This window comes from Schistocerca americana, chromosome 4, assembly GCF_021461395.2.
Source record: "Schistocerca americana isolate TAMUIC-IGC-003095 chromosome 4, iqSchAmer2.1, whole genome shotgun sequence".
Classification (NCBI taxonomy): Eukaryota; Metazoa; Arthropoda; class Insecta; order Orthoptera; family Acrididae; genus Schistocerca; species Schistocerca americana.
In genome coordinates this window covers 666,176,758-666,193,083 of record NC_060122.1, presented here as the reverse complement: position 1 = coordinate 666,193,083, position 16,326 = coordinate 666,176,758, and positions in this window count along the sequence as shown.

Here is a 16,326-nt window from a genome sequence, read left to right as displayed (position 1 = left end):
TTCTTATTGATTACTGGCCTCTCTTGAAGAATATGAAGTTATATTTTGGCTATAACGTACGCGAAAACTGTAATAATGTTATTAAGAATTGTCGTGTTTATGCAATATTAAGACATTTTAATATGCTATCACATTTACACCTATACTTCTAATCTGTAAACTGTTTACAAATGTATGCAGTGAACAAAATCAAACAGAACTCACTTGTTCAAAGACCTAATCACAATTGAAGTTCAGCATATTCCAAGTCTTTTTCAGTACCGCTTCCTCTCCACACCGAAATTTTGTCTTCGAGATTTTCTTCTGTGGTGTAGCTCCATATTATCTCTTTTTATAGACTAACAGAAGTCAGCCATCATACCTTCATCCCATCTGCCTAGATGTCATGTCTTGGTGAGCCCTTTCTCCATGGTCTTCGTTCACATCTCCAAGATTATCGGTCAGATGGCCATAAAGATAATGGATTTTAGGACTCACATTGCGTCCTAAATTTTTCAGTGCTATCAACATATTTTCCACCATGGCATTGAAATCTAAGTGTTTGTTATTCCATAAGAAATTGTCAACCACGTTCTTAAATCGTGTCCAAACCATTCGTTCTTCTTATATTAGTACATTTTCAGATACTTTATCATTCATCAAATTTCTGATGTTCGGTTCCAAAAATATTCCTTCCTTAAGTTTAGCCTCAGACAGAAAACAAAATTCCCCCCCCCCCCCCCCCAGGATTCACAGTTGCTCTGTTAGGCCATTCTGTTCTACTCCAGTGCGATTCACAGGCACGACTATCCCAAAGACACAGGAATCAAGGAAACATCGTAAACTCTGACTGTTGTCCCAACAGCGTTCCTATTACTTTCAGGTCTCCACATACATTTGTGTTTCAAATAATTGAATGCCTTCAGCTGCATCTCCAAATTTTCATAGGTTTCTTTTAAGTGCACAGAATGTGCTACTGGCACTGAGCCACACTTATTTCTAGTGTGTGGGATTACGACGTTGAAGCTTCTTTTGTTAAAATCTATAGATAGCCTCCATTCATTCGTGTTGTATGTAACACCATGTCTTAGTGAAACACTTTCAGCGTGCTTGCAATAAACAAGAGAGCTTCTGTAATGAAATACTCAAGAAATTCCTTTTCTCTTGATCGAAATCATTTCAGTGTGCCCGGAGTAAGTAAATGTATTTTCTTTAATCGAGACCACAAAACATGTGTTGCTTCTTTTGAGAGAACCTGATCTCTTACCCATCCACTCAGTTCTTCTTGTGTAAACTGTTCTGGTTGTCCTTTTACGGGTGTGGCTCTGAAGTTTTACTTGATAATAATTGTGTTGAAGGTTCTAAATTAGTGGACAGTTCAGGCACGGGAATGTTAGGACCGTGTGGTATGGGCCTTATAGCTGATTTTTAGTGTGGATAAACAATTCCTTTCATATGGTTCTTGTTATGTCTGCCAAGTTTCACCATGCGAAAATAGCAATCATCTACATGGTTCTTGTTCTCTCCATAACATTGTAATCCCGAGTGGTAAGGACTTCTGTTTGCCTTATGCCCATTTCCTCACGCGTGCAATGCACGTATGGCAAACAGTACACAGCACAGAAGTTTTGTCCAGGTCTCTCAACTTTAAACCGAAATAATATAGGTAAACCTTTTTGACCGATGACGTTATATTCTCTTTCCTATTTTTGAGAGTCAGAGCTGCAGGTGTAACAAAAGACATCAAGGCCGTTCGCACATGATATTCTCGATGAAGTCACCGTTGTTAGGGTGATTTGAAATAACCTGGTGACGTCGCCACACACAAATTTCTCTTCAAATTCATATTCAGATGACTGTGATACGTTTGTGTACTTCTAAACAACTCGATAAGTATCAATCTTTTCACAGTCGATCATGTTGTACGACTTAAATACGATCTATTTCAGTATGTACAGGGTGTTTATAAATGAATATCGGGGTTTTAACGCTTTATAATACTTATTACATTAAACTTACAGTTATAAATGATATGTCAAATGAAAGAGCAATTCAAGCAGTTTTACCAAGAACCTTATAAATGTTCAATGTGAGATCACCATTTGTCACACGGCACACATCAAGTCTATAGCCGAGTGCTGGATAGGCCGCAAGGGGCCCAATGACAGGGCTTGCTTTGCATGGCTTCCACGTACACCCGACCTAACGCCATGCGATTTTTTCCTTTGGGGCTTCATCAAGGATCGTGCGTATGTGCCTCCGCTACCAGCACACCTCCCCGAATTAAGAAACTGGATTGAAGCAGCTGTTGCTGCAATCGCTGAAGACACACTTATCAACGTTTGGGAAGAACTCGGCTATAGACTTGATGTGTGCCGTGTGACAAATGGTGCTCACATTGAACGTTTATAAGGTTCTTGGTAAAACTGTTTGAGTTGCTCTTTCATTTGACATTATCACTTATAACTGTAAGTTTAATATAATAAATATTATACAGCGTTAAAACTCTGATATTCATTTATAAACACCCTGTATTATGAGAGAAATTTAATAATAGGAAACCTTAGGAATTGCGTAAAAACTGTGGGTGTTAGAAGAAAACGATTACATTCTCGTAAGGGCAGTTTGAAAGCTACTCTAAGTGACCCACTTTCATGCAAAACGCCGATATATCGCAGCCCTGTATAATCTGAGGAAAGGAACATCGCCAGCGGAGGAGACCTGCTGGCTTTCATTGAGCGGCGTGTGAGCACGAGCAGTCGAAGTGCGTGGTATGACGTCCACTTTGCTTTTTCAGAAATTTCTGGAATTTAGCATCTGTCCAAGAGGGTTGTGCTGCCTACACACGATCGGGTGTCATGTACAAGGTCAGCATCCGACACTGGCGCGGTAGATCGGGATTCATCCGAGACACCCGACGCAGAAGCATGGACGTCCAGTCGTCTTTCATCATCGTTACCACCAGCATGCGTCCTGACCGGTGGTCGTATCTTACAGCCCAGCTGGACAGTGCCCTGTTGGATATGTGCCGGATCTGCTGGTGCTGCCCTGGGATAAAATTGACCACACACAGCATAGTCTTGTGGAATGATAGCCCTTTTATGCACACGTCAGAAAAAAATCAAAATTCCTGCGAAATAAATCGTCTCTGCTGTCCCGTAATGCAGCTGTAGGCAACGTGCCACAGTGTGAAAGCTGACAAAACGATTAATCGTTGCAAAGTATGGTGCTTCTGCTGTCTGAGTCAAAGGCCATTGATTTTTAAGATAAAACGGCATTCCAGATTTTACTTAAAGCATAGACCTTGTCTTTGATTATAATATTATCAGCCCTCTATTTTCAGTCAATTCCCATAAGGCACATTCTCAATAATGATATGCAAGAGCAACAATCGGTGTCTCGTCAGACATTCTTGTGTCGCTCTGTCGGACAGTGAAGATTTCTCAAGTTATAGTAATTCTTTCCGGCAATAACGCTCAACACATGTGTCATGAATGGTGCCAATCGTTTGGGCTATATACGTCGTCTCACAATGGCAAGGTATTCTGTAAACGGCCAGATTTCCTCAATCTTACATCATCCTTAACTGAGCCAACGAGAGCTGCAATCAGTTTAGTCTGGAGATTAGAAGGAGATCTAGAATAAAGGACGGCATTGATCGAGTTATATTACAGCGAACAGAAGAAATTAAACATACAATTGCAAACAGGTATGAGCAAGTCAATCAGCCCATCCGTTGGCTGACATTATCATGGTGTCTTTATGATGCCAGTATGCATTTCTCCGTAATAAGCCGTTTGACATTTCGGCATTCGACAGCGGCTAGATTCAGATGATATTATCTTAATAGGATGAGTTTTGAAAGGCCATTTTCCAGCGTACTTTTGACTCCAAAAATGTTTTCAGTTTTTTGATCAACACTGACCACAGTCAAAGGAGATGGTTTACATCTGGTTTCATGGATCGTTAACCTTAAAATCTTCAGATGTTTCCGTCAGTGCCTCTACTTTCCATAATCCAATATTATTATTGCACTGTAAGTACGCAATGGCAAGCACAAAGAATGTAATTCCAGGCCACTAAGTATCGAATTAAGGTGAAGACAGTGAAATTTTTATTTTGACCACCAGCAGAATCACAAAGTATACAAGATGTCGGAGGAGGAATGGTCAATATGCAGGGATAGAGCAGAAAATAAGGCTAGTAAACGCGGATGCTAAAACACATACGGGGCATGTTCAGAAAGTAAAATTACTATATTTTAAATATTTTTTTTAGAAAATGTGTTTATGAAAAAAATACAGGATATCCTGTTTGCAATGTCACAGTTCACATTTCACATCCATACAAGGAAATATACCGGTCAATTATCTTTAGAAAGGACTTCCTAACACCTATATCCATATTCGATGTTAACAAATGTCTCTTCTTCAGAAATGCTTTCCTTGCAACTGTCAGTCTACATTTTATATCCTCTCTACTTCGTCTTACATCCTCCTTTCAAGACACTGTCCATTCCATTCGACTGCCCTTAAAAGTCATTTGCTGTCTCTGAAAGAATAACAATGTCACTGGCAAATTTCAAAGTTTTTATTTCTTGTTCTTCAACGTTAATCCCTTCTCTAAACTATTCTTTTGTTTCCTTTACTGTCTGCCCGATGCACAGATTGAATAGCATCAGGGACAGGCTACTATACTCGTGTCTCACTCCCCTTTTATGTCCACCGACTCTTCTGCTGTCTGGTTTCTGTATAGGCTGTAAATAACCTTTTGCTCCCTCTACTTTACCCCTGCTAACTACGAATTTCAAAGAGAGTATTCCAGTCAACACAGTCAAAAGCTTTCTCCAAATCTACAAAAGCTATGAACGTAGGTGTGTCTTTTCTTAACCTCAGGACTCTAAATTGATCTTCCCTGAGGTCGGCTTCTACCAGTGTTTCTGTTCTTCTCAAAATAATTCTCGTTAGTATTTTGCAACCATGACTTATTAAACTGATAGTTCGCTAATATTCACAACTGTCAGCACCTGCTTTCTTTAGAGTATGAATTATTATATTCTTCATGAAGTCTGAGGGTATTTCGCCTGCCTCATACATCATACGCACCAGTGGGGATATTTTTATTATGGATGGCTCTCCCTAGGATATGATTAATTCTGACGTCATGTCATCTATTCCAGGGCCTTATTTCGATTTAGGTCTTTCAGTGCTGTGTCAAATTCTTCCCGCAGTATGATATTCCTATCTCATCTACGTCCTCTTCCATTTTTATAGTATTGCCTACATATTCATTTTCATTTTGTAGTCCCTCTGTAAACCCCCTCCAACTGACAGTTTTCGCTTCTTTGCTTAGGACTGGTTTTCCATCAGAGCTCTTGATATCCATACAACTGTTCCTGTTTTCTCCAGACGTCTCTTTAATTTTCTTACAGGCGGTATCTATCTTTCCCCTTCTCATATATCGTTCTAGAGATTAAAATCTGAGTGCGAAAAATGTAGAAATAACAATAAGAATTCATAATACCCCTAGGCGACCTACACACGTCACTGTCAGCCGCTTGACATTTTCTACTGAACGCAAGACCTCGTATAGACTTAAGGCAACACTGTATTCAGTTTCATTCAATGACAAGGGCGTCTGAAAAGTTCGCTGAATGGTGTAAGACAATAAAGGAAACAAGAATTACGAACAAATTACCTTTACTAGCCTTCAAAGCAGCCACCATTAGCTACAACACACTTCTGACATCACTTGTAAAGCTGCTGGAAACTATCAGCAAAGGTTCCTTGTGAAATTGCTCGAAGCACCGTGGTCACGCGTTGTTGGATAACCGCATAATTACAGGAGTTGAGACCTGGTGCTAGCAAAACGATCCGGAGACCAAGCGAAGTCAATGGCATGGTGGTCGTCGTCTTCCGCCACCCCCACAACAAGTCGACCGACAAAATTCAAGATTAAGACAATGTTGATCGCCTTTTCCGACAGCAAGGGCTTGCTCCACCATGAGTTGCTGCCCGAGAGAGATGGAGAAAACGATTAACACCCTACCATTGACTGTCGCTTGATCTCCGTATCGTATTGGTAACACCAGATCTCATATCCTGTAATAGTGCGGATATCCAACAACGTGTGACCCAAAGATTTCATAGGTCACACCGATATTTACAAAAGGAAGTAGTAGTAATGCACTAAATTACTGGCCCATATCGCTAACGTCGATATGCAGCAGTATTTTGGAACATGTATTGTGTTGGGACATTGTGAATTACCTCGAAGAGAAAGGTCTATTGACACACAGTCAATATGGATTTAGAAAACATTGTTCTTCTGAAACACAACTATATCTTTACTCACAAGAAGTGTTGAGTGCTATCGACAAGGGATTTCAAATTGATTCCGTATTTCTAGATTTATAAAAGGCTTTTAACACTGTAACTCACAAGCGGCTAGTAGTCAAATTACACCGAGCGAAGAGGCGCAGTAATGAGCATACTGGACTCATATTCGGGAGTAAAACGGTACAAACCCGTCTCCGGCCACGCTGATTTAGGTTTTCCATGATTTCGCTAAATCGCTTCAGGCAAATGCCGGGATGGTTCCTTTGGAATGACACGTCCGACTACCTTCCACATCTTTTCCTAATCCAATGGGACAGGTGACGTAGCTGCTTGGTCCCCTACCCCAAACCAATCAACTAACCTAATCAAATTGCGTACTTACGGAATATCGTCTCAGTTATGTGACCGGATTCGTGATTTTCTGTCAGAGACGTCGCAGTTCGTAGCAAATTAGGGAAAGCCATCGAGTAAAATTAAAGTGATACCTGGATTTTCCAAGATAGTGTTATACGCCCTCTACTGTTCCTTATCTATACAGGATGAGTCACTAATTATTGCCACCAAGAATAACTCTGAAAGTATGATAAGAGCTGAAAAGTTTATGGGACAAAAGTTGCATGAGACAACGGGGGCCGTAATATGATGCTGGTTTTTTGTTGCTAGGTAGGGTCGCTTCAGAGATATGAAGGCTGTTTTAAATGGCATGCTATAGTTTGGTACTTATTTTCTGATAGCGGCTATCGAGCGAATCCAATGATGTGTAACAGTAAGGTCTTTGAAGGTCAACGAAGGGCACAAAGTTGGCATCAGAAAATAAGTAGCAAACTATAGCATCCCACTTAAAAAAAAAGTTGACCTTCTTATCTCTGACGCGACCCCACCTAGTAACAAAAAATCAACGTCATATAATGGCCCCTATTGTCCTATGCAACATTTGTCCCACAAACTTTTCAGCTACTATCATACTTTCGGATTATTCTAGGTAGCAATAGCTAGTGACTCGCCGTGTGTAGACGATTTATGCGACAATCTGAGCATGCGTCTTAAGTTGTTTGCAGATGATGCTGTTGTTTACCGTCTAGTAAAGTCATCAGAGGATCAAAACAAATCGCAAAACGATTTAAAAAAGATATCTGTATGGTGCGAAAATTTGCAGTTGATCCTAGATAATGAAAAGTGAGAGGTTATCCACATGAGTGCTAGAAGAAAACGGCTAAGCTTCTGTTATCAGTTAAATCAATCGAATCTAAAGACTATAAATTCAACTAAATACCAATTAATAACAATGACGAACAAATTAAATTGGAAAAAACACATAGAAAATGTTGCGAGGAAGGCGAACCGAAGACTGCGTTTTGTTGGCAGAACGCTTAGATGATGCAATAGATCTACTAATAAGACTGCCTGCACTATGTTTGTCCATCCTCTTGTTGAGTATTGCTGCACGGTGTGGGATCCTTACCTGATAGGGTTAATGGAGTACATGGAGAACCGTCAAAGAAGAGCAGCACGTTTTGTACTATCTAGAATAGGGGAGAGAGTGTCACACACATGATACAGGTCTTCGGATGGAGATCATTGAAACAAAAGCGTTTCTTGTTGCTGCGGGATGTTTCACGAAATTTCAATCACCAACTTTTAAGAATGCGAAAACATTTTATTGTCACCGACTTACATAGGGAGAAACGATCATCACAATAAAATAAGAGAAATCAGAGTTTGCACGGAGAGATACAGATGTTCGAGATTGGAATGATAGAGAATTATTGTGGCGGTGCTTCGATGAATCCTCTGCCAACACTTACGTGTGGTTTGCAGAGTATCAATGTAGATACAGATGTAGATATATGCTTCGAGCGATTCCACAAAAAGCGTTCGCTGGCAGTTTCCCACATCATTGTCTTCAGCTTCCCGGAATACTGAATTTCGTCAGCTGGTTCTACAGCTTCATTGTTAAATTTTCGAACAAGCTCTAGTAAGTTATTCTATCTGTTGTGGCTTGCCTAAACTTGAGACAAACAGTACAACGTCATTTTCAAAAAGTATATGGTTCAGCTATGCATCATTAGCACGTATTCCATGTTTATTTTCTCACTGTAATTACATGAAAACATCTCTAGCATGGCTGAAAATAGTTTTTTTTGGGTTGGAGTCTCCTTGTGTGATAATTTCTTCAAGTCTAAAGTTTGCTCTATCCTAATGAAACCTACTGGGAGCCGCAGCATCAATATACACTCCTGGAAATTGAAATAAGAATACCGTGAATTCATTGTCCCAGGAAGGGGAAACTTTATTGACACATTCCTGGGGTCAGATACATCACATGATCACACTGACAGAACCACAGGCACATAGACACGGGCAACAGAGCATGCACAATGTCGACACTAGTACAGTGTATATCCACCTTTCGCAGCAATGCAGGCTGCTATTCTCCCATGGAGACGATCGTAGAGATGCTGGATGTAGTCCTGTGGAACGGCTTGCCATGCCATTTCCACCTGGCGCCTCAGTTGGACCAGCGTTCGTGATGGACGTGCAGACCGCGTGAGACGACGCTTCATCCAGTCCCAAACATGCTCAATGGGGGACAGATCCGGAGATCTTGCTGGCCAGGGTAGTTGACTTACACCTTCTAGAGCACGTTGGGTGGCACGGGATACATGCGGACGTGCATTGTCCTGTTGGAACAGCAAGTTCCCTTGCCAGTCTAGGAATGGTAGAACGATGGCTTCGATGACGGTTTGGATGTACCGTGCACTATTCAGTGTCCCCTCGACGATCACCAGTGGTGTACGGCCAGTGTAGGAGATCGCTCCCCACACCATGATGCCGGGTGTTGGCCCTGTGTGCCTCGGTCGTATGCAGTCCTGATTGTGGCGCTCACCTGCTCGGCGCCAAACACGCATACGACCATCATTGGCACCAAGGCAGAAGCGACTCTCATCGCTGAAGACGACACGTCTCCATTCGTCCCTCCATTCACGCCTGTCGCGACACCACTGGAGGCGGGCTGCACGATGTTGGGGCGCGAGCGGAAGACGGCCTAACGGTGTGCGGGACCGTAGTCCAGCTTCATGGAGACGGTTGCGAATGGTCCTCGCCGATACCCCAGGAGCAACAGTGTCCCTAATTTGCTGGGAAGTGGCGGTGCAGTCCCCTACGGCACTGCATAGGATCCTACGGTCTTGGCGTGCATCCGTGCGTCGCTGCGGTCCGGTCCCAGGTCGACGGGCACGTGCACCTTCCGCCGACCACTGGCGACAACATCGATGTACTGTGGAGACCTCACGCCCCACGTGTTGAGCAATTCGGCGGTACGTCCACCCGGCCTCCCGCATGCCCACTATACGCCCTCGCTCAAAGTCCGTCAACTGCACATACGGTTCACGTCCACGCTGTCGCGGCATGCTACCAGTGTTAAAGACTGCGATGGAGCTCCGTATGCCACGGCAAACTGGCTGACACTGACGGCGGCGGTGCACAAATGCTGCGCAGCTAGCGCCATTCGACGGCCAACACCTCGGTTCCTGGTGTGTCCGCTGTGCCGTGCGTGTGATCATTGCTTGTACAGCCCTCTCGCAGTGTCCGGAGCAAGTATGGTGGGTCTGACACACCGGTGTCAATGTGTTCTTTTTTCCATTTCCAGGAGTGTACACACTCTTCAGTATGGTTACTGTGGTGTCACCGCCAGACACCACACTTGCTAGGTGGTAGCCTTCAAATCGGCCGCGGTCCTTTAGTATACATCGGACCCGCATGTCGCCACTATCAGTGATGTGCAGACCGAGCGCCGCCACACGGCAGGTCTAGTCTAGACTTCCTAGCACTCGCCCCAGTTGTACAGCCGACTTTGCTAGCGACGGTTCACTGACTACATACGCTCTCATTTGCAGAGACGACAGTTTAGCATAGCCTTCAGCTACGTCATTTGCTACGACCTAGCAAGGCGCCATATTCAGTTACTATAATCTGAACAGATAATATTGTGAATCATGAACCGTCAAGAGTGACGTTCATCATTAATTGATTAAAGTTAAGTATGAAACTACTTACGTCCGCTTTCTGAATTCTCATTCCTTGTTATGTTCCAGACCTCACGTCAGTATAGTTCTTCCCTCCTCACGCCAGCCTGCGTGAGCTAAAACGCGTGCATTTCGGCCTCCAATCGTAACACGGTGTTGGCTCTTCTGCCAACACAACAGTTACATAACTTGACATGCTGCTGCTGTGCTAGTGTCACTCCTAGTCGAGAGAAAGGGAAATTTTATCGAAATTCAATGAAGGCGCGGTTGGGCAATGAAATCTGAGGCCACTGGCAGAGTGTGGTAACAGACGATAGCCAGCAGGCCGGGCAAGGTAAACATGGCACTCGTGGGCGCGTAGCTGCGACGGCGGTATTGCACGCACGATTTGCTTTGAGTGGAGCAACAACGAGGCAGGAAACTGCAGCGTTGTTTTAAGTTATTACGATGTATGAGGTGGGACACTAGACCATAACCAAGAGTGGAGATTTGTAAATGGCTGATGTGTGGGAATTTATCCTTGCCATAATTTCTGTCTCTCTCTGACACTACATCAGAAGTGAGGGAGAAACCATTATAAATAGACATGCAATTTTAGCTTGACAGAGTGTGCCAGGGCAGTCAAGTGTCGGGACGGACCTGTGCTGGGCTACACTTATAGGAGCCAGCCTGGCAGCAATGTTATAAGTATTCTGCATAAACTTGTTCTTTGTTTCTGTGTACTTGTTCGGACTATGTTCCACCTCTGGGGACACAACACTGGGGAGGGATGGAACGGCAGCCTGGAACTTGGAGATCGCATGGTCTGCCTGAAAGAGGGCACTGACAGTGGTCTACAGTGGTTCCTGGAGGGCCTCAGTTCCACTCGAGTTTACAGGCCACATTCACTTCCCACCTGGCATACTGGGGTCCGGGCGAGGCGTACACTGTGGAAGGCGCAGGAGTGCTGCGACAGCGCCAGAGATGTTGGCAGGTGTTGCCATCCGGGAAGCACCACTGGCTGCAAGTTGCGGCACAGCGTCCAGGAAAGCGTGGGTTCGAGTCCGGTCCTCTCCTGGGAGCAGTGGTGGCCCAAGGGCCAAGGGTGACCAGTACATCTCCCTTTGTCCTGTGGTCGGACAAAGCAAGCCAAACTGGGTGGAGGGTGGCGAAGACCTGAGACTGTAGCAGTCTCCAGAATCGCGGGCAGCAGCACGGTGCAAGACGTGACGCATCAGCGGGCGGCGACCGGGGAGAGCCTTGGCTGACTTCCATCAGAGTGGCCTTGATGATGGCAGCAACAGCGTTGGCATACCAGGAGTTGCTGAGCCGGCGGGACTCGCGGGACAGCGCTGCGGTTGGCACACCGACACTGTGCTGCACCCTTCGAATACTGTAAATTAGTTAAATAAAGAAATGTTACCGAATACCGCTGTATCACTCTGCACTGCCCCTTCACGCTCTTGAATCTGCTCGGCCTCCTGAAAAAATATGGCCCGGTGGGTCCTGGCTTCAGCTCAGCCATCTAGAGTCGCAGGTTCAACCACTGACCCTGCAACAGTGCATTGTTTCTCAAGGGATGACAGAATGGATCTGGTTGAAGCTGAATCAAATGCATTCTCAACAGCTATGAATCGTGGTCAAGTTGACAATTTATCAACACTACTCGTTACTCCATTCTGCCATTTTGTTGCGACAAACAAAATAATGGTCCACTGTGCTACATCTAGCTCTAAAGTCAGCTGGTTCCTTTGCTTGATTAAAATATTTTTTCTGAGCGGTTCATGATGATTTTACTGACTTTAAGGTACTTACGAAAGGCCATCAATTATTCACACTAGTATCTTGGGTATCTTCTAGATAGTCTATGATGTGAATTACGAATCCAGTCTGTTAATTATCACCATGTGACTTTGCTTTCGCAAAATTATATAAACCATCAAAAGAAATGTTCAGAGTGACCTTGTATGACAATTATATAGCATCGAATGAAATTTAAACTGTTTTCAAAATCCCCATAATACTGATCTAAATATTATCAAATTTTCATTACAATGTAAGTTAATATTTACAACTAAGAGGGAATGTGTAATCTATGAGTGATGTTGTAACATAATAACCTGACTGAAACAGTTAATGCAATTTTCAGGAGCAGGAAGATGAACTTCGTAGGACGTCAGCAATTCATTTTGAAAGACTAAGAAAAATGGAAGCTGAATATGAAAAAACTCTTGCAATCCAAAAAGAAAATCTCCGGATCAGACATGAGATGGAATTAGCAGAAGTAGCTGAAAGAAAACACGAACATGTTTTGCAGCTGAAAGAAAATCATACAAGGGATTTCTCAGAAGTGAATGATTATTACAATACAGTTGTGCTGAAAAATTTGTCGTTGATCAAAAGTATCAAGGTAACCACTTGAAAGTTTAGTTGATTTATTTTGAATTTCTGTTTGGATATACACTCCTGGAAATGGAAAAAAGAACACATTGACACCGGTGTGTCAGACCCACCATACTTGCTCCGGACACTGCGAGAGGGCTGTACAAGCAATGATCACACCCACGGCACAGCTGACACACCAGGAACCGCGGTGTTGGCCGTCGAATGGCGCTAGCTGCGCAGCATTTGTGCACCGCCGCCGTCAGTGTCAGCCAGTTTGCCGTGGCATACGGAGCTCCATCGCAGTCTTTAACACTGGTAGCACGCCGCGACAGCGTGGACGTGAACCGTATGTGCAGTTGACGGACTTTGAGCGAGGGCGTATAGTGGGCATGCGGGAGGCCGGGTGGACGTACCGCCGAATTGCTCAACACGTGGGGCGTGAGGTCTCCACAGTACATCGATGTTGTCGCCAGTGGTCGGCGGAAGGTGCACGTGCCCGTCGACCTGGGACCGGACCGCAGCGACGCACGGATGCACGCCAAGACCGTAGGATCCTATGCAGTGCCGTAGGGGACTGCACCGCCACTTCCCAGCAAATTAGGGACACTGTTGCTCCTGGGGTATCGGCGAGGACCATTCGCAACCGTCTCCATGAAGCTGGGCTACGGTCCCGCACACCGTTAGGCCGTCTTCCGCTCACGCCCCAACATCGTGCAGCCCGCCTCCAGTGGTGTCGCGACAGGCGTGAATGGAGGGACGAATGGAGACATGTCGTCTTCAGCGATGAGAGTCGCTTCTGCCTTGGTGCCAATGATGGTCGTATGCGTGTTTGGCGCCGTGCAGGTGAGCGCCAGAATCAGGACTGCATATGACCGAGGCACACAGGGCCAACACTCGGCATCATGGTGTGGGGAGCGATCTCCTACACTGGCCGTACACCACTGGTGATCGTCGAGGGGACACTGAATAGTGCACGGTACATCCAAACCGTCATCGAACCCATCGTTCTACCATTCCTAGACCGGCAAGGGAACTTGCTGTTTCAACATGACAATTCACGTCCGCATGTATCCCGTGCCACCCAACGTGCTCTAGAAGGTGTAAGTCAACTACCCTGGCCAGCAAGATCTCCGGATCTGTCCCCCATTGAGCATGTTTGGGACTGGATGAAGCGTCGTCTCACGCGGTTTGCACGTCCAGCACGAGCGCTGGTCCAACTGAGGCGCCAGGTGGAAATGGCATGGCAAGCCGTTCCACAGGACTACATCCAGCATCTCTACGATCGTCTCCATGGGAGAATAGCAGCCTGCATTGCTGCGAAAGGTGGATATACACTGTACTAGTGCCGACATTGTGCATGCTCTGTTGCCTGTGTCTATGTGCCTGTGGTTCTGTCAGTGTGATCATGTGATGTATCTGACCCCAGGAATGTGTCAATAAAGTTTCCCCTTCCTGGGACAATGAATTCACGGTGTTCTTATTTCAATTTCCAGGAGTGTAGAAGTATTTTATTCACGCTATACACAGATATCATTTAAGGTGTAAATCTAGACCATATCTTAAGTATCTCGTAGTGTTGGTCAATTGTCATTTGGCAGTTTCCTTCAGGTTCTATTCATACACTTTGTTGATTTTATCTTACAGGTAAACATTTCTTTTCCTTACATTGCTTAAGGATAAAGTGAAATGTACACTTTTATTCTGATATATAATTTACTAAGTGTTTTGTTGAAAAGAGATCTTACTAATTTGTAGTATCTTTATGGAAATCATCAGTTTTTAATTTTCTAGTTATTGGGATATTAGATGGAGTCTTGAACACTTGATTGTGTACTTATTTTCTCTGTAGAACGTTTTTTTCAGTGGAAATTAAATAATGTCCTTAGTATTCAGCACAGAATGTATTTGTACACCAGAAATGATTAATCACCTGATGAAGAAAGAAAATGTGTGACACAGACGGGTACCATCAATATATTACAGTAACAATATGCAATTGGTGTTTACATGAGCAGTATACAAATGAAGAACATATGTGGAAATGTATACAATCTCGATTGTCTGGTTAGAATTCGTGAGGCCATATACATAACACAGATGTATGTAAACTTGGATTTAGTCTGAACATGCTAAAATAGAGTGACCTAAAACTGATCCTTGGGAAATATAGATGCATCTGGGAAGTGCCATGGGTACAGTGATACTGTTCATAACACGGTCCTGGAGAGAATAAGTTGGTTATTGTAAGAGCAAATGCTCCGGAAAATCCCTAAAAGGACATATATGGAATGTGCTGCAAATGTTGTCATAGAACCTGAAAAATATGTGTGTATCTGCCTACAGAAAGTGAAACAACAGCAGAAGATAACAAGCAGGGAAATATATGAAATATTGCTCACCTTTGTCAACTTTCTTAATGGTGGACAATGTTGCAGACATGCACAGGTCCGAAAAAGTGTTATGGGTCATGACCTTCCATCCTCTAATAAACATTTCACTAAAAGTTTTGGTATTGTTACGTATATCAATTCCAAGTTTCTCGGCAAAGTTTTGGAGAATAAAGTAGCATGAAAACTAAGAGAGACAGGCTTCTGGCTGGCCTGAGTGCCTGTGTAGAAATCCGTGGAGACGCTGATGACGCCTTCTGCCAACAACGAATTAGAAACTGTTCGCGAGTCCACAGCTGAAACCAGCAAAACACAGGAAGGTTACGTAAAACAAGACAGAAAGCGAAAAACTGCCCAATAAGGCAAAAATCCAGAGAGATTAACTTTCTCGAATGGCATTGGAAACGACAGAGACAAAAAGCATTCCTCACATATACACGGTCACTTACATATTACTAAGTGATAACCGATAATGGTGAGTGCACACTTCGAATTTACATCGTGTAAATTACGATATTGTCAAAGTTGTGAGGGTGGTTACTGTTGTAGTTTTCAAAGCACTTGCATGACTTCCCAGATTTTCTATCAAATGCTTTTAAAATGATGTACATCTTTCTGAATTGCAAATTATTGCGAGTTAAGCCAAAGCAATGTACTGAGCACTAATGTAAAAAAGTTGTTTTTATTATTACTTTAAATTATGACAATTTACTGTGTATGTTGTTATCCTTCTTTTTCCATTTCTTGCATCGAGCTCCGACCATCTGTGGACCATTAAAATAATTGATCAGCGGAACTGTTCTCTCGAATGAGGTTCTTTTTCCTATCTCTCCAGTACCTTTGCATTCTCTCGCTCTGCTGTTTTTCCATATGGCGAGTACCTCGGGAAACTCACCGTTCATTTGTTGGATACGGGGTTGGCAAATCTGTGTTTCCTGACATGGGGCTGCTGAGTGCCACCAGTCTCCTGTAATCGTACATTCTGGACTTGCTTCAGCGACGACCGTGCTTCGCGGCGGTTGAATGTTGTGCGTCGCAGGGAATGAGGATTTGGCTAACTGCCTGGCTCGCGGGGTTGACACAAACCTCTATCAAAAGACCCTCAACCTCAAGGTGTGCTATTTCGCTTTCTCTCTCTAAACAATGAGATACTTCTATAAAAAAATTTCTCAGCACGTCACAACCTGAAGAGATTATGACTAACAAGAAATTTTGCGTAACTCGAATACTGTG